At 46.5% G+C, this 24,515-nt stretch overlaps 1 non-coding gene across 1 annotated transcript; it reads left to right on the top strand.

The window, feature by feature from the left end:
* Nucleotides 1-4,433: 4,433 nt before the first annotated feature.
* LOC119948224 lies at nucleotides 4,434-4,571 on the top strand. Its single transcript, XR_005456635.1, has one exon. It is a non-coding gene; the product is annotated as a small nucleolar RNA SNORA7 (small nucleolar RNA).
* The last annotated feature ends 19,944 nt before the right edge of the window (nucleotides 4,572-24,515 follow it).

Raw genomic sequence — 24,515 nt, 5'->3', positions numbered from 1 at the left:
AGCAAGCCAGTTTAAACCATTCTTTGGGGTTGACTCTAGATTTCCCCCCACCACACACACACACCCAAATCCCACCCCATGATAATGATACTAATCCGTGGTAATTGTTAGGCACTTACTCTGTGTCAAACACTGTTCTAAATGCTGGGGAGGATACAAGATAATCAGGTCAGACCCAGTGGCTGTCCCACAAAGGGCCCTCAATCTAAATAAGAAGGAGAATAGGTATCGAATCCCCTTTTTCCAGATGAGGTAACTGAGGCAGAGAGAAGTGAAGTGACCCGCCCAAGGTCACACGTAGCAGGCACGTGGCGGAGTCGGGTTTAGAGGCCAGGTCCTCTGACTCCCAGGCCCCTGCTCTTCCCACTAGGCCACGCTGCTCACCGAGGGCACCTCATATGGTCAGTCAGTCAGTCACTCATATTTACTGAGTACTTACTGAGTGGGGAGCACTATACTAAGCGCTTGGGAGAGTACAACAGAACAACGGAACAGACACATTCCCTGCCCACAAGGAGCCTACAGTCCGGAGGGACAGACAGACAGGCTCAGCAGGAACCCCGCAAATGGTCGTCAGCCAAGACCCCAGTGGCCTGGCTTTAGCGCTAGGGTGCGGCCACTTGGGCGGTAAATGGGAACATCGATTCTCTCCGCAGGTTTCCCAAGTCCACCCAGCTAGACGGAGGAGCCTCGGCATTTACAATGGGGGACTCCAACACCAGAACCACCACCACCATCACTACCACCACCGCTGCCACCCACCCCCCCACCACCACAACCACACCCAGCCACCCCATCGACATCGTAACCGTTGTTGTCATCGTCATCCTCTTCGTCGTCATCATCGTCATCATCGAGCGGTGCCGCCTGGCCTAGTGGAAGGAGCGCTGGCCCGGGAGGAGGAGGACTTGGGTTCTAATCCCGGCTCTGCTGCTGGCTTGCTGTGTGACCCGGGGCAAGTGGCTTTGCTGCTCTGTGCCCTCAGTTTTCCTCGGCTGTAAAATGGGAATTTGGTACCTGTTCTACTTCCTATTTAAAATGTGAGCCCTGTGAGGGAGAGAGGCTGGGTCCAACTTGATGATCTTTTATCTAGAGAAGCAGAATGGCTCAGTGGAAAGAGCACAGGCTTTGGAGTCAGAGGCCATGGGTTCAAATCCCGACTCCACCAGTTGTCAGCTGTGTGACTTTGGGCAAGTCACTTCACTTCTCTGGGCCTCAGTTCCCTCATCTGTAAAATGGGGATGAAGACTGTGAGCCCCACGTGGGACAACCTGATCACCTTGTATCCCCCCAGTGCTTAGAACAGTGCTTTGCACATAGTAAGCGCTTAACAAATACTGTCATTATTACCCCAGTACTTAGTACGGTGCCAAGCTCAGAGTAAGCACTTCACGAATACCCCGATTGTTCTTGCTGTTCATGTGCCTTCTTCTGGGTTGGTGACACCTGGACCTGTAGAGGGTGCTACTTTCAAGGCTGGCCTGCTTCTCTCTGCAATCCTTCCTCCCGCCCAAATGTCTTCCTACTTCACAACTCTGCTCCATGCAAATAAAAACAAGATCACGCATCAAAGCTTTTCATTCATTCAGTCAGTCAGTCGCATTTACTGAGCGCTTACTGTGTGCAGAGCACTGTACTAAGCGCTCAGAAGGTTCAATTCGGCAACAGAGGCAATCCCTACCCAACAACGGGCTTTTCTTGATCGATCGTGAGTTTTTGTGGGTTTTTTGGATTTTTTTAAAGTTTAATATGCAGGATGCCCTTTGGGCTACCACAGGATTTCAAAGCCAAGGCTGCCCCTAGGCTCGGGCCAATTGGGATCCCACCCTCTGGACAGCTACGGCAGTGTGATGCACAAAAGTGATCATGTGCTTGAGACACCCGTGTCCTACCTAGCCAACGTCCCCCCTCCTTCCCCCTTCTCTCACTTCCTCATGTGACAGCAGCGGCTCAGAATCTCAATCGTGAATTAGGCAGTCAGTCAATGGTGTCTATTGAGTGCTTACCGTGTGCTGAGCACTGTACTAAGCGCTTGGGAGAGCACATTATAACAGAGTCGGTAGACACGTTCCCTGCCCACAAGGAGCTTACAGCCTAGATGAGGGAGACAGACATTAATATAAATAATTAGGGATACATACGTAAGTGCTGTGGGGCTGAGGGAGGGGCGAATAAAGGGTGCAAATCCAAGTGCCAGGGCCATACAGAAGGGAGTGGGAGGGAAGCAGCCTGACGTAGCGGAGAGAGCACAGATCTGGGAGTCACAAGGTTGTGGGTTCTAATCCCGGCTCCACCACTTTGTCTGCTGTGTGGCAAGTTGCTTCACTTCTCTGTGCCCCAGTTATCTCATCTGTAAAGTAGGGATTGAGTCTGTGCACGCCACGTGGGATGGGGACTGTGCCCAACCCAGTTTGCTTGTATCCACCCAGCACTTAGTACAGTGGTTGGCACAGAGTAAGCACTTAATAAATACCACAATTATCATCATTATTATTATTGTCAATAATAGTAATAATAAGAGGAAATGAGGGCTTAGCCGGGGAAAACCTCTCGTAGGAGATGTGCTTTTTATAAGGCTTCAAAGGTGATCATCTGTTGGATATGAAGAGGGAAGGTGTTCCAGGCCAGAAGTAGGACATGGGCAAGAGGACGGTGGCAAGATTGACGAGATGGAAGTACGATGAGTATGTCGGCATACAGTGAGGAGTGAAGTATGCAGGCTGGGCTGTAGTAGAAAATCAGGGAAGTAAGGTAGGAGGGGGAGAGGTGATTGAGTCTTTCGGAGCCTAAGGTAAGGAGTTCCTGTTTGATGTGGAGGTGGATGGGCAACCACTGGAGTTTCTTGAGGAGGAGTAGGGAAACACGGGCCTGAACATTTTTGTACAAAAATGATCCAGGCAGAAGAGTGAAATATGGAGTGGAGTGGGGAGAGACAGGAGGCAGGGTGGTCAGAAAGGAGGCTGATGTGGTAATCAAGGTGGGATAGGCTAAGTGCTTGGATTAACATGATACCAGTTTGGATGGAGAGGAAAGGGTGGATTTTAACAATGTTGCGAAGGCTGAACAGATGGAATATGCTGGTTGAATGAGAGAGAGTTGAGTCAAGGATAATGCCCACGGTTACGGGCTTGTGAGACAGAAAGGATGGTGGACTGTCTACAGTGATGGGAAAGTCAGGGGGGAGGAAAGGGTTTGAATGGGAAGATGAGGACTTCTGTTTTGAGCAGGTTTCATTTGAGGTGTCAGTGGAACATCCAAGTAGAGATGTCCTGAAGGCAGGAGACATGCAAGACTGCAGAGAAGGAGAGAGATTGTAGCAGAGAGAGAGAGAGAGAGAGAGAGAGAGAGAGAGAGAGAGAATGTTTCTTGTGAATCCACTGCCTCTGCACAACACTGGTCTAGTAGCGGGGGTGGGAGGAAGGGACAAGCTCGAAAGGCAGAACATCCACTCTGTAAAATCACCTATCCACCCCCAAACAAGAGCCCCACACTCTGCTGGTAGACTTGTTACCTGCCCACAAGGAGCTTACACTCTAGGCTTTTGACACCTGTGGCACTCCACGAGATGCAGGGTGGTCTAGGGGAGAGAGCCCGGACTCGGGAGTCAGAGGACATGTGTTCTAATTCTGGCTCTGCCACTTGGACAAGTCACTTAGCTTCTCTATGCCCCAGTTTCCTCATCTGTAAAATGGGGATGAAATACCTCTCTTCCCACCCACCCCCTTAGACTCTGAGCCCAGCATGGACTGTGCCCCAACCTGATTATCTTTTACATACTCCAGTACTTAGTATAGTGCTTGGCACATAGTAAGCACTTGAAAAATCCCTTTATTAACTTCCGTCATATGGATTCGTGAGGTCTACTCACCTCATGCTCAGCCTCACATTGAACTTCACATGGTTAAGAGCCAAACCTCCCAATTTCAAGGTGATTTTTGAAATTTTCCTCGCTCTCCTGGTATCTAAGCAACAGATGAGTAAGTAATTTATGAAGAGGTCAAGGAACATTAACATTTCAAACTTGCCAACCAGCAGTCAGTGCGAGAGACTTGGAGAGCCACATTTCTAAGCACTCACATGTATACAACTAAAATGCATGATATATATCTAGTAGACATGCATCTAAAATATTTTCGTCTGCAGAAATAAAGATGATTTTGGGTAGTCTGAAGCTAACTTCCTGAGCAATTATTTCTGTAATCCTGATAATTTGGCTCATGTCTGCTCTGTGACCTTGGGCAAGTCACTTCACTTCTCTGGGCCTCAGTTTCCTCATCTGTAAAATGAGGATCGAAACTGTGAGCCTCATGTAGGATGGGGACTGTGTCCAACCTGATTTGCTTGTATCCACCCCAGCCCTTAATACAGTGCCTGGGACACAGTAAGTGCTTAACAAATACCACAATTATTATTATTATTATAGCAGTCTCTTACCCCTCTCAGGATCGCATCTGGAGAGTTTCCTATAGTCTACCAGTCTCGGCTATGGGAGGGAGAGTCAAACAGAGGCATACCCATTCCATTCCTAGCTTGGGCAGTGGCTAGTGAGTGGAAGGCAATCTGCTACAAGTCAAAACTCCCCTGTGCTGGTCAGCAGCAGCGTAGGAGAAAGTTGAGGGTGGAGACTTGAGTTTCCGGCATCGAGGGCAACAATGGTAAACCACTTCCATATTTTTACCAAGAAAACTCTGTGGATACACTATCAGAACGATTGCAGATGGAGGTGGGGTGTTCTGGGAGAGATGTGAATATGGAGTTGCTATGGGTCAGAAACGATTCGACGGCATAAGACAAGACAAACAGTCTCTAGTATATTTTTGAGTCTAGAGAAGGAGTGTGGCCTAATGGCAAGAGCACAGGTCTGGAAGTCAGAGGACCTGGGTTCTAATCCCACTTCTGCCGATTGCTTGCAGTGTGACTTTGGGATAGTCACTGCATTCTGTGCCTCATTTTCCTCATCTGTAAGATAGAGATTAAATCCTACTGTCTCCTACTTAGACTGTGAGCCACATATGAGGCAGGGACTATGTACATCCTGATTAACTCATATCTATCCCTGTGCTTAGAAATGTGCTTGAAACATAGAAGTGTTTAACAGACAGACATAATAATAATAATAATAATCCACACTGACCATCAAATAGATGAACGATTATTATGGAGTAGTATTAGTGGATAGAGCACGGCCTCGGGAGTCAGAAGGCCCTGGGTTCTAATCCCAGCTCTGCCACTTGTCTGCTGTGTGATCCTGGGCAAGTCACTTCACTTCTCTATGCCTCAGTTCCCTCATCTGTAAAATGGAGATCGAGACTGCGAGCCCAATGGGGAAAAGGGACTCTGTCCAACCCGATTTGCTTGTATCCGCCCCGGTGCTTAGTATAGTGCCTGGAACAGAGTATGCACTTAACAAATACCACAATTATCATTATTGTTACTTATTGACCATTTACTGGGAGTTGGGAGGGAGGAATAGGTTAATTTTTCTCCATATCCTCTGAAGAGCAAACACGGGGAAGTGACCTGAAAATTACAGAAGGAAGAACATCCTATCAAGGTGAGAAAACACTATAGAACAGGTTGCCAAGGGAAGGCGCTCCATCCCCATCCCTGGAGATCTTGGGGGAAAAAAAAACAAACCAAAAAACCCTCTTCTGGTGGTTTAGTGACACGGCCTTCCAGCAGATATACAGAGATACACGTATAAAGAGACACACATATAGACATATAGAGATACAAATTTATACATGGGTATAAGAATGAGTTCCTGTAACATGCTGCTGTTGCCGGGACCACCTCTTCCATGTTTCTGATGAAGAAGAAGCAGCGTAGCCTAGCGGATGGAGTGCAGGTCTGGGAGTCAGAAAGTCCCGGGTTCTAATCTCAGCTCGTTCTAAGCGCTGTCCCACGTGAGGCTCATGGTCTTAAGTAGGAGGGAGAAAAGGTATAAAATCCCCATTATTAAAGCTGAGGAAACCCTGAGAAGTTAAGTGACTTGCCCAAGGTCACACAGCTAGCCATTGGCAGAGCTGGGATTAGAGTCCAGGTCCCCTGACTCCTAGGCCCATGCTCTTTCCACTGGGTCACACTGCTTCCTGAACTCAGTGACGTATTTCAAAGAGGACAGGCAGTGCAATCGGAGGAAGATTTTACTTTCTATAAAGATAGGCATCAGTCTAAAACATTATTATTATTAATAATAATACTGGCATTTGTTAAGTGCTTACTATGTGCCAAACACTGTTCTAAGCACTGACTTCATGCCCTACTGCACCTGATATTTCCTGGTCTCAAATAAATAAATATTTGCATGCCTGCCCATAGAGCCTTGATGCAGTAAAGCCCTCTTGGAGATATATGTGCTGCTCTGATTGTTTCCCTGGGAAAAGTTCCTGGAATTATTTTGCAGCAGTTTCTGATGTTGGATGTTGCCATATGTTGCTGACTTGTACTTCCCAAGTGCTTAGTACAGTGTTCTGCACACAGTAAGCGCCCAATAAACACCACTGAATGAATGAAGGAATGGATGGAGAGAACAATACAGCCTTTATGCAAGAAGAGGCTATCTGATGTAACAGTTACCTTCTGTTAACAGCCACTATTAAGAAGGTACATCAGTCCCTTTAAAGCCATAAAGTCATTCGTATTTATTGAGCCCTCACTGTGTGCAGAGCACTGTATTAAGCGCTCGGGAGAGTATGGTGAAACAGAGTTGGTAGACACGTTCCTTGCCCACAACGAATTTACAGTCCAGAGGGGTGAAACACGCCTTCCTGTCTCAATCCCCCTGCAATCCAGGAACAGAGGATACATCAATGAATGGTATTTATTGAGCACTTACTGTGTGCAGAGCACTGTACTGAGCGCTTGGGAGAGCACGTTGGTAGGCACGTTCCCTTCCCACAGTGAGCTTACAGTCCAGGGGACCGTCTAACAATAATAATTATGGTACTTGTTAAGCACTTAACTATATGCCAAGCACTCTTCTAAGCGCTAGAGTAGATACAAGTTAATGAGGTTGGACACACTCCCTGTCCCACATGGGCACACTCTTAATCCCCATTTTCCAGATGAGGTAACTGAGGCCCAGAGATGTGAAGTGATTTCCCCAAGGTCACACAATGGACATGCGGCAGAGCCAAGATTAGAACCCAGGTCCTTGTGACTCCCAGACCTGGACTCTATCCACTAAGCCGTGCTGCTTCTCGAATGCTACCTCAGTTACCTCATCTGTGCAATGGGGATTAAATCCTCCTCTCTCCTACTTGGACTGTGAACCTCATGTGGGAAAGGGACTGTGTCCAACCTGATTATGTCATCTCTACCCCAGCGCTTAGTATAGTGCTTGGCACAGAATAAGCACTTATCAAATACCATCATCATTATTGTTATTATTTTAGTTGTCTGGTCTCTGGATTTCAATGATAGATTTCCTGAGAAAGGGAAGTGGTCCAAAAACATTCACCTTAGGATCTGATTAAGCCTGGTCAGTAGAAATACAACATCAGCATCTGAATTGGAAAATGTGAGGTGATCTGTGCAGAACTGGCTTTATCTTAAATCTTCTGGCATGGTCACAGGCTTTTTTGATGCTTAACTAGGAACTATTGCCTGGTCAGAGGAGAGCCTAAGAACCGCTCTCCCCAAGTTCTGCTTTCATTACCTAGTTTAACCTCCTGGTTAACTCCGTCCTCTCCTGGTTCTCCTCTTATCTCTCCAGTCGTTCATTCTCAGTTTCTTTTGCAGGCTCCTCCTCCCCCTCCCATCCCCTTACTGTGGGGGTTCCTCAAGGTTCGGTTCTTGGTCCCCTTCTGTTCTCGATCTACACTCACTCCTTTGGTGACCTCATTCACTCCCACGGCTTCAACTATCATCTCTACGCTGATGACACCCAAATCTACATCTCTGCCCCTGCTCTCTCCCCCTCCCTCCAGGCTTGCATCTCCTCCTGCTTTCAGGACATCTCCATCTGGATGTCTGCCTGCCACCTAAAACTCAACATGTCCAAGACTGAACTCCTTGTCTTCCCTCCCAAACCCTGCCCTCTCCCTGACTTTCCCATCACTGTTGACGGCACTACCATCCTTCCCGTCTCACAAGCCCGCAACCTTGGTGTCATCCCTCGACTCTGCTCTCTCGTTCACCCCTCACATCCAAGCCATCACCAAAACCTGCCGGTCTCAGCTCCGCAACATTACCAAGATCCGCCCTTTCCTCTCCATCCAAACCGCTACCCTGCTCGTTCAAGCTCTCATCCTATCCTGTCTGGACTACTGTATCAGCCTTCTCTCTGATCTCCCATCCTCTTGTCTCTCCCCACTTCAATCCATACTTCACGCCGCTGCCCGGATTGTCTTTGTCCAGAAACGCTCTGGGCATGTTACTCCCCTCCTCAAAAATCTCCAGTGGCTACCAATCAACCTAGGCATCAGGCAGAAACTCTTCACCCTTGCCTTCAAGGCTTTCCATCACCTCGCCCCCTCCTACCTCACCTCCCTTCTCTCCTCCTACAGCCCCGCCCGCACCCTCTGCTCCTCTGCCGCTAATCTCCTCACCGTGCCTCGTTCTCGCCTGTCCCGCCGTCGACCCCCGGCCCACGTCATCCCCCTGGCCTGGAATGCCCTCCCTCCCCTCATCCGCCAAGCTAGCTCTCTTCTTCCCTTCAAGGCCCTACTGAGAGCTCACCTCCTCCAGGAGGCCTTCTCAGACTGAGCCCCCTCCTTCCTCTCCCCCTTGTCCCCCTCTCCATCCCCTCCGCCTTACCTCCTTCCCTTCCCCACAGCACCTGTATATATGTATATATGTTTGTACGTATTTATTACACTATTAATTTATTTATTTTATTTTGTTAACATGTTTTGTTTTGTTCTCTGTCTCCCCCTTCTAGACTGTGAGCCCACTGTTGGGTAGGGACCGTCTCTATATGTTGCCAACTTGTACTTCCCAAGTGCTTAGTACAGTGCTCTGCACAAAGTGCTCAATAAATACAATTGATTGATTGATTGAATAATTAAGCATTTACTATGTGCCAGGCACTGTACTAAGCACTGGGGTAGATAATAATAATTGTCATATTTGTTAAGCGCTTACTATGTGCCCGCTGTTGGGTAGGGACTGTCTCTAGATGTTGCCAACTTGTACTTCCCAAGTGCTTAGTAAAGTGCTCTGCACACAGTAAGCGCTCAATAAATATGATTGAATGAATGAATGAATGAATGGTTGTGATAAACATTTAGAGGGGTGTGCTATCTATATTCAAGTCACTATGTGTATATGTTTGCACATATTTATTACTCTATTTATTTTACTTGTACATATTTATTCTATTTATTTTATTTTGTTAATATGTGTTGTTTTGTTTTGTTGTCTGTCTCCCCCTTCTTGACTGTGAGCCCGCTGTTGGGTAGGGACCGTCTCTATATGTTGCCAACTTGTACTTCCCAAGCGCTTAGTACAGTGCTCTGCACACAGTAAGTGCTCAATAAATATGATTGAATGAATGAATGAATGCTCCCATTGGTATAAATTAGGGTCTCTGTAATCCCAATGCTTAGTACGGCGCTTGGCACATAGCAGTAGTAATAATAATAATAATAATAGTTGTGGTATTCATTAAGTGCTTACTATGTGCCCATAATAATAATTATTCATTATTAATAATTAAAAATCTGTCACCTCTTCTAGACTGAGCCTGTTGTTGGGTAGGAATTGTCTCTATCTGTTGCCGAATTGTACTTTCCAAGAACTTAGTACAGTGCTCTGCACACAGTAAGCGCTCAATAAATATGATTGAATGAATGAATGAATAATAATAACTATGGTATTTGTTAAGCACTTACGGTGTGCCAAACACTGTTCTAAGAGCTGGGGAGGATGCAAGGCAATCAGGTTGTTCCACATGGGGCTCACAATCTTAATCATCATTTTACAGATGAGGTAACTGAGGCACAGAGAAGTTAAGGGGCTTGCCCAAGGTCACGAAGCAGACAAGTGGCTGAACTGGGATTAGAACCTATGTCCTCTGACTCCCAAGCCTGTGCTCTTTCCACTCAGCCACGCTGCCAAGCACTGTTCTAAGCACTGGTGTAGATACAAGATAGGTCCCACATGGGACCCCCAGTCTAAGTAGGAGGCAGAATATGTATTGAATCCCCATTTTACAGTTGAGGAAACTGAGGTGCAGAGGAGTTAAGTGACTTGCCCAAAATCACACAGCAGACAAGTGGCAGACATGGGATTAGAACCCAGGTCCTCCGATTCCCAGGCCCGTGATCTTTCCACTAGGCCTTAACAAATGATTATTATTGTTGTGATTGCTATTATTGTTATTATCACTATTATTATTTGGTGTCCTGATGGCCCAAGAGATTTAGTGCAGCTTCCCAAGAGCTGTGGTTTCACCCCTTGGGGTTATCGAACTCAAAAGCTGAAGCAGAGTTCTTTTTCCAGACTGGGGATCGTTATTTTTAATAGCATGGGGGCCGAACTGAAACAACACCTATAGAAAGAGGTTGTTGAAAAGTTGCCACTAAGGGTGTATCTAGACCATTTGGGGGTATCGAATCACGGCTGTCTGAGTACCTAATCTTAGTTATCTGAGAGCCTGGATTAGGGGGAGCAGAAAGGCAACAAGTCAGGTAATTCCCCTTTCTATTTCATTTCTTTTGACTTCCATGTCTCGCTACTGGCTCATCCAGGAAAGCAGTGGTGGGGGTGGGAAGGTCAGAAAGGTTTTATGGACTCTAGACTGTGAGCCCGTTGTTGGGTAGGGACCATCTCTATATGTTGCCAACTTGCACTTCCCAAGCACTTAGTACAGTGCTCTGCACACAGTAAGTGCTCAATAAATACAATTGAATGAATGAATGAATGGAAGCGTGGATAACAGAGAAAAGGGTGCCAAGTTGCTTCAACTCCTTGGAAGGTTCATTTGCGTCCACTGCCTTCGCTTTTTTTCCACCGGCTCTCTTCCCGGCTTGCTTTGGTCATGTTTATACCTGTTTCGCTATACCGATGCCGCGCTCTCCAAAGTCACCAACGACCTCCTCATAGCCAAGTCTGATGGGCTCTACTCTGTCCTCATCTTCTTTGACATCTCGACCACCTTCGGTACTCTGGACCACCCCATCCTCTTTAGGACACAATCCCATCTTGGTCGTTGCCACTCAGGAGTCTCCCGGTTCTCTTCCTACCTCTCCGACCATTCTGTCTCTGTTTCCTTTACTGGCTCCTCTTCCACATCTTATCCCCTAACTGTGCCTGTCCCTCAAGAAGCAGCTTGGCCTAGTGGAAAGAGCACAGGCCTGGGAGTCAGAGGACCTGGGTTCTAATCCCGGCTCCTCCACGTGTCCGCTGGGTGACCTTGGGCAAGTCACTTAACTTCTCTGGGCCTCAGTTACCTTATCTGTAAAATGGGGATTGAGACTGTGAGCCCCATGGGGGACAGGGAATGTGTCCAACCCGATTATCTTGTATCTATCCCAGATCTTAGAACGGTGCATGGCACGTAGTAAGTACTTAACAAATACCATTTTTTATTATGATTAGTTCTCTGTCACAAGTGCCTTTAATTTGTTCAAGAAGAGAATGTTCGTAGGCTCCTATTTTGGCGGGAGAAGTACATAAACCACCAGTATCACCCTTTTTTTGTACGGGGGGAAACAGTGTAGAGCTAGTAGAAAAATCTGGGGGAAGCACCAAATATACCAACTGTGAAAATTCCCTAAGAGGCAGCCAGCAGGCCAAATGCCCTTTCTGAACCAAAAATCATAATTCTCTGCATATCTCGAGGATGGCTGGCCACCACCTGTCTACATGTCTTGTTTTGTTTTCTGTCTCCCGCTTCTAGACTGTGAGCCCTTTGTTGGGTAGGGAACGTCTCTATATGTTGCCGACTTGTACTTTCCAAGTGCTTAGTACAGTGCTCTGCACACAGTAAGTGCTCAATAAATACGATTGAATAAATGAATGAATGAATCATGTACTGTTCTGGAACTTCACTTACTGTTCTGGAACTTGATGCTCTTCTAGAGAATGTGATGACTGTTCCTAACCCAGGGCTTTCTACAGGGCTTGGCATATAGCAAGCACTTAATAAACTCCTCAAATAGACTGTGAGCTGCATGAAGAGACTGTGTCCAATCTAATTAACTTGTACCTACCCCAGAGCTTAGAACAGTATTTCGCACATAGTAAGTGCTTAACGAATAGCATAATAATAATAATAATGATAATAAATAATTTAATTTCCTCCACTTCCAAGAAAAGCTACGTGATGAGCCACAGGTAATTCATTTCTGGTAACCAGATCATCAAGCTTGACCCTTGCAGCTTTGAACCTCAGTGGCTTCAAATATCATAGAGAAGCAGCATGGCTCAGTGGAAAGAGCATGGGCTTTGGAGTCAGAGGTTCAAATTCCAGCTCCGACAATTGTCAGATGTGAGACTTTGGGCAAGTCACTTAACTTCTCTGTGCCTCAGTTACCTCATCTGTAAAATGAGGATTAAGACTGTGAGTCCCCTGTGGGACAACCTGATCACCTTGTAACCTCCCCAGTGCTTAGAACAGTGCTTTGCACATAGTAAGTGCTTAATAAATGCCATCATTATTATTATTATTATTATCATTGTATGAACCTCAACCTCAGCACTGGCTACTCTTTCTGATTTGTAATACTGATTAAAGTCTAACTTTGGCCATTATCTGGTTTGGGAATCTGGGTTGGACACGTGTTCTATGGCCTTCATGGAGGTTTTAATCATGCACTTTCCTTGGATTACCCTATTCATTCATTCAGTCATATTTATTGAGTGCTTACCGTGTGCAGAGCACTGTACTAAAGCGGTTGGGAGAGTACAATATAACAATAAACAGACACATTCCCTGCCCTAAGTACAGAATACCTAATTTTGGTCTTAGTTTGGAGTTATACAGATAATCGATTATGTTTATGGAGCACTTACTGTGTGCAGAGCACTGTATTGAGCACATGGTGGGGGGTGCAAAACAACAGAGCTGGTAGACACCTTCCCTGCCCACAAGTTTACAATCTAGAGGGGGAAGAAAGACATTCATAGAAATAAATGAATTACAGATGTGTACATAAGTGAGAAGCAGCGTGGCTCAGTGGAAAGAGCCCGGGTTTTGGAGTCAGAGGTCATGGGTTCAAATCCCGGCTCCACCAATTGTCAGCTGTGTGACTTTGGGCAAGTCACTTAACTTCTCTGTGCCTCAGTTCCCTCATCTGTAAAATGGAGATGAAGACTGTGAGCCCCACGTGGGACAACCTGATCACCTTGTATCCCCCCAGCGCTTAGAACAGTGCTTTGCACATAGTAAGCGCTTAACAAATACCACCATTATTATTATTATTATTATTATTATTATTATTATTATAAGTGCTGTGGGGCTGAGGGAGGGGTGAATAAAGGGATCAAATTAGGGTGACGCAGAAGGGAGTAGGAAAAGAGGAAATGAGGGCTTAGTCTGGGAAGGCCTCTGGGAAGAGAAATGCCTACAATAAAGCTTTGAGGGTGGGGAGAGTAATCGTATGTAGGATAGGAATAGAGGGGGCATTCCAGGCCAGTGGCAAGAAATGGGAGAGAGGTCGGCAGCGAGAAGGTGATAGAGCTAATGATAATAATGATAGTAATTGTGGTACTTTTTGAGCGCTTACTATGGGCCAAGCACCGTACTAAGCCCCGGGGTAGATACAAGATAATCAGGTGCCACCTGGGGTTCACAGTCTAAACAGGAGGGAGAACTGGTATTGAATCCCCATTTTGCAGAGGAGGAAACTGAGGCCCAGAGAAATGAGGTGATTTGCCCATGGTCACACAGCGGACAAGTACTGGAGCCGGGATTAGAACCCAGTCCTCTGCCTCCCAGGCCTGTGCGCTTTCCAGCCGGCCGTGACGCTTCTTAGTAGCCCTTGTTGCAATTTCATGAAGCAGTCTTCATGTGACAATAACCTACTAAGCACCCACCTGGAGAAGGCAAAGATCGTTCCTTCCTCTCATGCACCCCGATGTCTCCTTCGATCCTGCAGCTTACCTAGCCAAATGGAGAAATAGCAGGCAGTGCCAAGATGCCAAGTGGAATTATTATGAACAGCTTTTTGGAGTGTTGCTTTTCTTGGACTCCCCCAAAGCACCAGGCTGACCATATTCATTTACCTCTCGGCTGCAATGTGGCAGCGCTTAGCTGGCAGGATTTTGGGCTGTGTGTTCTCTGGTAGTGAAAGTTATTTTCCGATAGACACTGTGTCGGTGTCCATCTGTTAAGACTTCTGTACAAAACGCACCGATTTTTGACATCTCTTAGCTCATAGACAAACTCCCCTGGTTCGGTCCAGGATGAAAGTCAATTTTTAGTAAAAAGGGACTTTTCCTTTTAGAGGCCTTTTGTTACATTGTGATTATTTACTATGACTTGGAGTCCTTCCACTAATCTATAGGCACACAAATAGATTTCCTGCGTGCCTGCAAGACGTATCATAATGGGTTTGTTATTTTTTCACTTTCATTCTGGACCAAGATAGCCTAGAAACTGCATTAGACTCTATGGTTTGCTTGACACACAAGATTCCCAGTAACCTTAAACCTCACAGCATGGTGAAGTTGGTTCAAGATAACAGGATGAGCAGTTTTGTTGGATTTTTGCTTAAGGTGTCCCAAACCAAACATTTCGCTACAGATCTCTCTGTTTCTACCCCACTGTTTTATGTGAACCACCCTGCCAGACATGATCTCGTGTCTACCCAGTGCTGTGGGTTTGTCTTATGCCATCGAGTCATCTTCGACCCCTAATGACGCCATGGACACATCTGTCCCAGAATGCCCCACTTCCTTCTGCCGTCGTTCTGGCAGTGTATCCATAGAGTTTTCTTGGTAAAAATACAGAAGTGGTTTACCATTGCCTCCTTCCGCGCAGTCAACTTGAGTTTCAGCCCTCAATTCTCTCCCATGCTGCTGCTGCCCAACACAGGTGAGTTGTGACTTGTAGCAGATCGCCTTCTACTTGCTAGCCACTGCCCAAGCTAGGAATGGAATGGACAGGCCTCTTCTTGACTCTCCCTCCTGTAATCGAGACTGGTAGAGTACTGGGAACTCTCCAGGTGTGACCCAGTGAGGGGCCTCTGGCCTTAGAGCTTGACAAAAACTAAGCCTGCCTTTAAGAACAGGAAAAGTGTCTTCCAACTCTGTTATACCTTAATCAATCTATCAATCGTATTTATCGAGCACTAGAGCGACTTGCCCCAAGGTCACACAGCAGTCAAGTGGCGGAGCGAGGTTAGAACCCACCTCCTCTGACTCCCAAGCCCGTGCTCTTGCCACTAGGGCACACTGCTTCTCTTAGACATGGTCCCTGTCCCATATAGGGCTCACGGCTTAAGGGTGAGGGAGAACAGAGATTTAATTCCATTTTACAGATGAGGAAACTGAGGCACCGAGAAGTGAAGTGACTTGTCTAAGGCCACACAGCAGGCCAAACTAAATAAAACATTGGATTAACCTTTAAAAATGACTGAAGAAAACTCCAATAGAGAGAGAAGTTCAAAACTGTGCAGAGATGTTCAGACACACTTGGTCTATTACAGAGTGCTTTATGAGGAAGAATTGGACACATTTTCACTAAAGTCGAAAAACCAGAGCCACAGTCAGCAAACTTCCATTTCTGCAACCCCCTTCACAGGATAATAATCATGTTACAACTCCTCATTTAGTTCATGTCATGATGTTTGTGTTTAAATGACTTTAGTAGAGAATAAATAATAGTTTAGTGATGTTTAATACTACAGAATATTACATGTAAGAAACTTCAAATTATTTTCCACTGGCTCTGAAAAGGATCCAGTGAAATGAAAAATTCTGTTCATGATACAGCCATGTTTTAGAAAAACAGATAACTGCTGCATCGTGAGGTACGCCTGTATCTGTGTTAATTTAAAATCATTTTCCTCCTGGTTGTACCAAGCGCTTAGTACAGTGCTCAGCACACAGTAAGAGCTCGATAAATACCCTTGCTTGATAGAAATCTGCACCATACCCTGATTCTGTACTAAGCTAAATTAACGAAAGCAGTTGCTTATTCCACGTGCACTTAAAGTAGAACTAAACCTTAATCGCTTCCAGAGGCATCACTAAATTTTGCTTCTTAGGCTGTTCAGTGATGCATATTTAGACAAATACATGGCTAGACAAAGAGGGAGAAAACAGAACTGTAACACCCAGAATGGTTTTCAGACAGTCTGGAAGCAACAGGACATGAATCTCCATAACATGTTGGAGGTCTATAAGGCTTTGGTGATCAATCAGTCAATCAATCAGTGGTATTTGCTGAGCCCTTACTGTGGGCAGAGCACTGTACTGAGTGCTTGGGAGAGGACAATATAATCAAGTTGGTACACATGATCCATGCCCACAGAGAGCTTATGGTCTAGAGGGAGAAAAGGCCAGCCTCTGGCCTGGAACGCCCTCCCGCCTCATATCCAACAGACAACGACTCTCCCCCCTTCAAAGCCTTATTGAAGGCACATCTCCAAGAAGCCTTCCCTGACTGAGCCCTCCTTTCCTTTCCTCCCACTCCCTTCTGTGTCACCCCGATTTGCTCCCTTTATTCATCCCCCCTCCCAGCCCCACAGCACTTATGTCCATATCTTGGTGTCATCCTCAACTCCGCTCTCTCATTCACCCCTCACATCTAAGCCGTCACCAAAACCTGCCGGTCTCAGATCCACAACATTGCCAAGATCCGCCCTTTCCTCTCCATCCAAACCGCTACCCTGCTCGTTCAAGCTCTCATCCTATCCCGTCTGGACTACTGCATCAGCCTTCTCTCTGATCTCCCATCCTCGTGTCTCTCCCCACTTCAATCCATACTTCATGCTGCTGCCCGGATTGTCTTTGTCCAGAAACGCTCTGGGCATGTTACTCCCCTCCTCAAAAATCTCCAGTGGCTACCAATCAATCTGCGCATCAGGCAGAAACTCCTCACCCTCAGCTTCAAGGCTCTCCATCACCTCACCCCCTCCTACCTCACCGCCCTTCTCTCCTTCTACAGCCCCGCCCGCACCCTCCGCTCCTCTGCCGCTAATCTCCTCACCGTGCCTCGTTCTCGCCTGTCCCACCGTCGACCCCCGGCCCACGTCATCCCCCCTGGCCTGGAATGCCCTCCCTCCCAACATCCGCCAAGCTAGCTCTCTTCCTCCCTTCAAGGCCCTACTGAGAGCTCACCTCCTCCAGGAGGCCTTCCCAGACTGAGCCCCCTCCTTCCTCTCCCCCTCGCCCCCCTCTCCATCGCCCCGTCTTACCTCCTTCCCTTCCCCACAGCACCTGTATATATGTATATATGTTTATACATATTTATTACTCTATTTATTTTTTTATTTTACTTGTACATATCTATTCTACTTATTTTATTTTGTTAATATGTTTGGTTTTGTTCTCTGTCTCCCCCTTCTAGACTGTGAGCCCACTGTTGGGTAGGGACTGTCTCTATATGTTGCCAACTTGTACTTCCCAAGCGCTTAGCACAGTGCCCTGCACACAGTAAGCACTCGATAAATACGATTGATTGATTGATTGATAGATATCTGTCATTTATTTATTTATACAAACGTCTGTATCCCTCTCTAGACTGTAAGCTCGTCGTGGGCAGGAAATATGTCTGGTTAAGGTTATATTGTACTCTCCCAAGCACCTAGTACAGTGCTCTGCACATAGGAAGCGCTCAATAAATTCAACTGGCTCCAGAAGACACACCCAGCTCCTGGAGCTGTTTCCTTGGTGCCACCTATCAATCATTCTCAGTGACAACTGGCAAGACAGTGAGGCTCTGGAAACCAGTCAGGTTCCCGGTAGCACATTTTTTTCTAAAAAGGACATTTGTTAAGCGCCAAGCACTATACTAAGCACTGGGGTAGATGCAAACTGATCAGGTTATACACAGTCTATGTTCCACATGGGGCTCATAGTCTTAATCCCCACTAGCAGTAACATCCAGAAGCAGCAAGGCTCAGTGGCTAGAGCATGGGCCTGGGAGTCAGGAGGACCTGGGTTCTAATCCCGGCTCTGCCACATGTCTGCTGTGTGACATTGGGCAAGTCGCTTCACTTCTCTGGGCCTCCCTCATCTGTAAAATGGGGATAAGAGTGTGAGCCCCATGTGGGACAGGAGCTGTGTCCAATCTGCTTAATTTGTATCTACCCCACTGCTCAGAACAGTGCTTGACACTTACTAATTGCATAACAAGTATCATAATTACTATTATCGTCCCCCAAAACACAGGATAGCTGAATATACTCTTTAGTTGTCCTTTCCCATAACACTTGACCTCTTGGAACTTTTGATTTAGCTCACCAGTAACGACCTATAAAATAATATCTTATTGATTTTCACATTTAAGGATGCTTCCAGAAAATGTTCCATTAACAAGGAAACTGTAGCCCTGAAAACTCATACGTACTCTTAAAATATTTAGGTCAACACTGAGAATGTTGTCTTTCGGCGGTGGTCTACTCACTGCATGCTGAGATAAGTGGTTTTTTTCTTTTTTTCTCAGACAGCATTGTAGCATGAATGCTGATGAAGAACACAGGAGCATAGTGCTTTGGAGCTAATTTCATTTACCTGAGGGATTTCCTCATTGCTGCTTACCCTCTGCAGACATTCGCTTCCACAAACCGAGTCTTCTTTTCTGCTGAGTCAAGATCTGAAATGACATCTGCTGTGGTTACGTTTTCCTGTCCAACCCCACACCGAAGCACCAAAAACAGCAGCTCTTACCAGCAGTAAGCCTGAAACTGAACTTGGTTTTTTTTTGGTTTTATAATAGTATTTGTTAAGCGCTCACTGTGTGCCAGGCACTGTACTAAGCATTAGGGTAGATGCGAGCTAATCAGGTTGGACACAGTCCCTGTCCCACATGGGGCTCACAGTCTTAATCCCCATTTTACAGATGAGATAACCAAGGAATAGAGAAGTGAAGTGACTGGCCCAAAATCACACAGCAGATAAGTGGTGGAGCCGAGATCAGAACCCAGGTCTTTCTGACTAGGCCATAATGCTTCTTTCCAACACTGAAGCAGGTTTCACGACTACACATCAGAGTTGCCCTTCCTCAGGAAGATCAGCACAATTTATGGCACAGTATTATCTTCTAACGTGTGACATAAAACTGATATATTTAAGTAGTTATATAAGGCAAAAGGTAACTTTTTGGACTATTTGATTGCTATATAAGAATTCCCAGAGAATTCCCAGAGAAAAGATCTGAGCTACAGAGAAGCAGCATGGCCTAGCGGATAGAGCATCGTCCTGGGAGTCAGAAGGATCTGGGTCCTAATCCCAGCTCTGCCACGTGACATTGGGCAAGTTGCTTCACTTCTCTGGGCCTCAGTTACCTCATCTGAAAAATGGGGGTTAAGCCTGTGAGCCCCATGGGAGACATGGATTGTGTTGAAAATGAGAAGCAGCGTGGCTCAGTGGAAAGAGACAGGGCTTTGGAGTCAGAGGTCATGGGTTCAAATCCTGGCTCTGCCACTTAGTTGTGTGACTTTGGGCAAGTCACTTAACTTCTCTGGGCCTCAGTTCTCTCATCTGTAAAATGGGGATTAAGACTGTGAGCCCCTGTGGGACAATCTGATCACCTTGTAACCTCCCCAGCGCTTAGAACAGTGCTTTGCACATAGTAAGTGCTTAATAAATGCCATCATTATTATTATAATTATTATTATCCTGTTTTTACCCCAGTGCTTACCCCCTGGGCAAATTCAAAGGGTGCTAAAGGCAACCCTGGGCAGTTACTGCACTGGTGACAGCATTGCTGATGATGGCATTTGATGAGAAGCAGCGTAGCTCAGTGGAAAGAGCCTGGGCTTTGAAGTCAGAGGTCATGGGTTCAAATCCCGGCTCTGCCACTTGTCAGCTGTGTGACTTTGGGCACTTAACTTCTCTGGGCCTCAGTTACCTCATCTGTAAAATGGGGATTAAGACTGTGAGCCCCCTGTGGGACAGCCTTATCACCTTGTGACCTCCCCAGTGTCTAGAACAGTGTTTTGCACATAGTAAGTGCTTAATAAGTGCCATCAGCAGCAGCATTGCCACCGGGGCCTGGCAACTGTCCTTCCCCCAGAGTCTGCGGTGGGAGTCCAGCTCTACCGCTTGACTGCTGAGTGACCTTGGGCAAGTCACTTCACTTCTCTGGGCCTCAGTTACTTCATCTGGAAAATGGGAATTGACTGTGAGTCCCATGTGGGACGGGGACTGTATCCAACCTAATTACCTTGCATCTACCCCAGCGCTTAGTACAGTGCCTGGCACACAGTACGCACTTAACAAATACCGCAATACCAATACCTCTGAGGAGGCAGGGGGAGTGTGGATTTTTTTTTCCCCATGGAGCACTGCAGGAGGAAACCTTCATGGATTTACACAGCTCTAGTCTCAAATCAGGTTCATCTGTAAAATGGGGCTCGAGACTGTGAGCTCCACGTGGCACAGGGATTGTTTCCAACCTGATTTGCATCTATCCACCCCACCCCAGCGCTTAATACAGTGTCTGGCACATAGTAAGCGCTTAACAGATACCATGATTATTATGATTATTGATGAATAATTATTCTCTCCAATATTTTTCACTCAAAAATATTGTTCCTCTAGACTGTTTGCTCATCTCTAGACTTGTAAACTCATTTTGGGCAGGGAATGTGTCTACCAACTCTGTTGTAATAATAATAATAATAATAATAATAATTGTGGTATTTGTTAAGCGCTTCTAAGCACTGGGGTAGAGTCAAGGTAATCAGTTGGCCCACATGGGGCTCATAGTCTTCATCCCCATTTGACAGATAAGGTAGCTGAGGGAGAGAGAAGTTTAAGTGGCTTGCTCAAGGTCACACAGCAGAAAAGTAGTGGAGTCATTCATTCAATCGTATTTATTGAGCACTTACTGTGTGCAGAGCACTGTACTAAGCGCTTGAAGCACTGGGGAGGCTACAGAATGATCAGGTTGTCCCACGGAGGGCTCATAGTCAATCCCCATTTTACAGGTGAGGTAATCGAGGCACAGAGAAGTTAAGTGACTTGCCCAAAGTCACACAGCTGACAATTGGCGCAGCTGGGATTTGAACCCATGACCACTGACTCCAAAGCCCATGCACTTTCCACTGAGCCACGCTGCTTCTCTGGATTAGAATCCATGTCCTCTGACTCCAAAGCCCGTGCTTTTTCCACTAAGCCATGTAATAATAATAATAATAATGATGGCATTTATTAAGTGCTTACTATGTGCCAAGCACTGTCCAAGCATTTAGCGCAGTGCTCTGCACCCAGTAAGCGCTCAATAAATGCTATTGATTGACTGATTAAAAAGAGATATTTCTCCAGGGCATTGCATGTGCAGTCTTTAAGAACTGACTCCGCAAGTAAGTCCTGATTGTCGCTGAGTCACAACAGGATAATGTTGCTAGCTCAGGGTCACAGTCAATCAAGAATGGAATCCCTGGCATATAGAACATTTTCTTCGACATTCCAAAACCTTGTGACAGTTCCGGGACTGCCTCCAGAGACTCATTGCTTAAGGGGGAAAGAAAGGTCCTGGAATGGAATGCTCCGTCACCTTCTCCAGAATTCAGGAAATTGGCAAGATGTACCACATGAAAATCACAGCAACTTGCTGCTGCTGTAATATAATAATAATGATGGCATTTGTTAAGTGCTTACTATGTGCTAAGCACTGTTTTAAGTGCTGAGCACTGTTCTAAACGCTGACTTTCTTCTGTGGATTTGCTAAGTGCTTATCATGTGCCAGCCACTGTACTAAGTGCTGGGGTAGGTACAAGCTAATCAGGTTGGACACAGTCCCTGTCCCACATGGGGCTCACACTCTTAATCCCCATTTTACAGATGAAGGAACTGAGGCACAGAGAAGCGAAGTGAGTTATCCAAGGTCACACACCAAGCAGTTATTCCAGGCCCACAGCATAATGTGATGTCACAGGTTGGGCCAGAGGCCCAGTGCCTTCTCATCTGCACATCCTCTACTTAATGAGCAGAGGACAGGATCCCAGAAAGAAGCAATTCCCCCGCCCTCTGATAACTGAAGCGTGTCTTCCCTCAGCCCAGTGGGAGCATGGGCCTGAAGCTTGGATCATGACGGGACTGTAAAGGCCAGGCCAGCCCCCTCCCACTTGAAGCAGCACAGCCCTGTGGACAGAACCCGGACCTGAGAGTCCCAAGAACCAGGGTTCTAATCCCGGCTCCATCACTTCTCTGCTGCATGACCTCGGGCAAGTCACTTCACTTCTCCGGGCCTCAGTTACCTCATCTGGAAAATGGGGAATATGACTGTGAGCACCCCGTGAGCTCATTGTGGGCAGGAAATGTGTCTGTCTGTTGTTCTATTAGACTCTCCCAAGTGCTTAGCTCAGTGTTTTGCACACCACAAGCGCTCAGTAAATACGATGGAATGGATGAATGTGAGACATGGACTGTGTCCAACCTGATTACTTGGTATCTACCCCAGAGCTTAGAACAGTGCCTGGCACACAGTAAGCCCTAAAACAGATACCGTAAGTAAAAAAAAGACCTCCTCTCCAGCAAGGCCCCCTCACCCTGCTCCAGCCTCTAGTTCTGAGTGGCGGCAGTGGCAGGAGAGTAGAGCCCAGGTCCTCCTGACTCCCAGGCCCATGCTCTCTCCATTAGGCCATGCTGCTCCTCTAATCTGTCTTGATTCGATTTCCACGTAATGAGCCCAGTGGTTCGTGCAACGCTTAAATAGGGTAAGCATTTAATTAAACGTTTGGGAGCAAGGCCACGTGGCTTAGTGGCTAGACTGTGGGACCGGGACCCAGGAGAGCCAGATTCTTGTCCTAGCTCTGCACCTGACCGGCTGTGTAACTCTGAGAAAGTTGCTGAACCTCCCTGAACCACCGCTTGGGTTTGAGGCCTGGAAAGCAGGCTCAGGGCAGGAAGGGGCAGGGAAGGGTGTTTGTGTGCACCCCTGTAATCTATTTGTGTGGAAGCAGCATGGCGTAGTGGCTAGAGCACGGGCCCGGGAGTTAATAAGTCATGGGTTCTAATCCTGGCTCTGCCACTTGTCTGCTGTGTGACCTTGGGCGAGTCGCTTCACTTCCCAAGTGCTTAGTACAGTGCTCTGCACACAGTAAGTGCTCAATAAATATGATTGATTGATTGATTGATTCCCTGAGATCTCCGTTACCTCATCTGTAAAATAGGGATTGAGACCGTGAGCCCTAAGTGGGACAGGGAACTGTGTTCAATCAGATTTGCTTGTATCCATCCCAGCACTTAGTACAGTGCCTGGCTTAACAAATGCCATTATTATTATTATTATTATTATTATTATTATTATTATTATTATTATTATTACCCCCTCCATTGCTATTCCCCCATTCCACCAATCCCCACCCAGAGCCCCACTTCTGGCCCCATCCGCCAGTGACCAGAGACCAAGGGTCTCTGCAAAGGGTCTCTACCAAAGCTGCACAACAGGTGCATGATTAGGCATTTGCCTCTGGGCCCTGGAAAATAGCAACAGCAAACTGTGTGTGTCTTGCAATCTGCAGGAACCAGGATTCCAGTTGTATGCCCCGCAGGTTCAAATAGGGTTTTAATAATTAATAATTATGGTATCCATTAAGCGCTTACTGTATGCCGAGCACTGTTTTGAGCACTGGGGTAGATTCAGATTAATCAGGTTGGACATTCATTCATTCTTCAATCATATTTATTGAGCACTTACTGTGTGCAGAGCACTGTACTAAGCGCTTGAGCACTGTACTAAGTGCTTGGTCCCATGATAGGCTCACACTCTTAATCCCTGTTTTTTTCCAAATGAGGTAACTGAGGCCCAGAGAAGTGAACTGACTCACCCAAGGTCACCCAGCAGACAAGTGGTGGACATGGGATTAGAATCCAGGTCCTTCTGATTTACAGGCCTGTGCTCTATCCACTACGACATGCTGCTTTTCTAGCTGTACTTCTCCTCATGTCTGGTTTCTTGTTCCTATATGTTTGATAAATGCCTAAGGTGGTCTTTGTTACTGTTTTTCAACCTACAAGTCCATTTCAGTTCCAATTTTCGATTCTAAATTCTCCATCCTGAGGCTTACTGATCTAATCTGCCTGTTCCCCATTTTACAGTGGAATCTCCTGGAGCCATATGATTCTTGGATTAATAATAATGATGGTATTTGTTAAGCACTTACTTTGTGCCAAGCACTGTACTAAGCGCTGGGGTGGATACAAGCAAATCTAGTTGGACACAGTCCCTGTCCCACGTGGGGCTCACAGTCTCAATCCCCTCAATCTCAATTACAGATGAGGGAACTGAGGCCCAGAGAAGTGAAGAGACTTGCCCACAGTCACACAGCAGACAAGTGGAGGACCTGGGTTTAGAACCCATGACCTTCTGACTCCCAGGCCTGTGCTTTATCCACTGTGCCATTTCGTTTTCTTCCTTAGAGCTCAGGTTAGAATTCCATTTCAGGGTGATC

The sequence above is a fragment of the Tachyglossus aculeatus genome, chromosome X4 (genome assembly GCF_015852505.1).
Source record: "Tachyglossus aculeatus isolate mTacAcu1 chromosome X4, mTacAcu1.pri, whole genome shotgun sequence".
Lineage (NCBI taxonomy): Eukaryota > Metazoa > Chordata > Mammalia > Monotremata > Tachyglossidae > Tachyglossus > Tachyglossus aculeatus.
The sequence above is the reverse complement of the archived record's forward strand: the minus strand, read 5'-3'. Positions and strand labels throughout refer to the sequence as shown.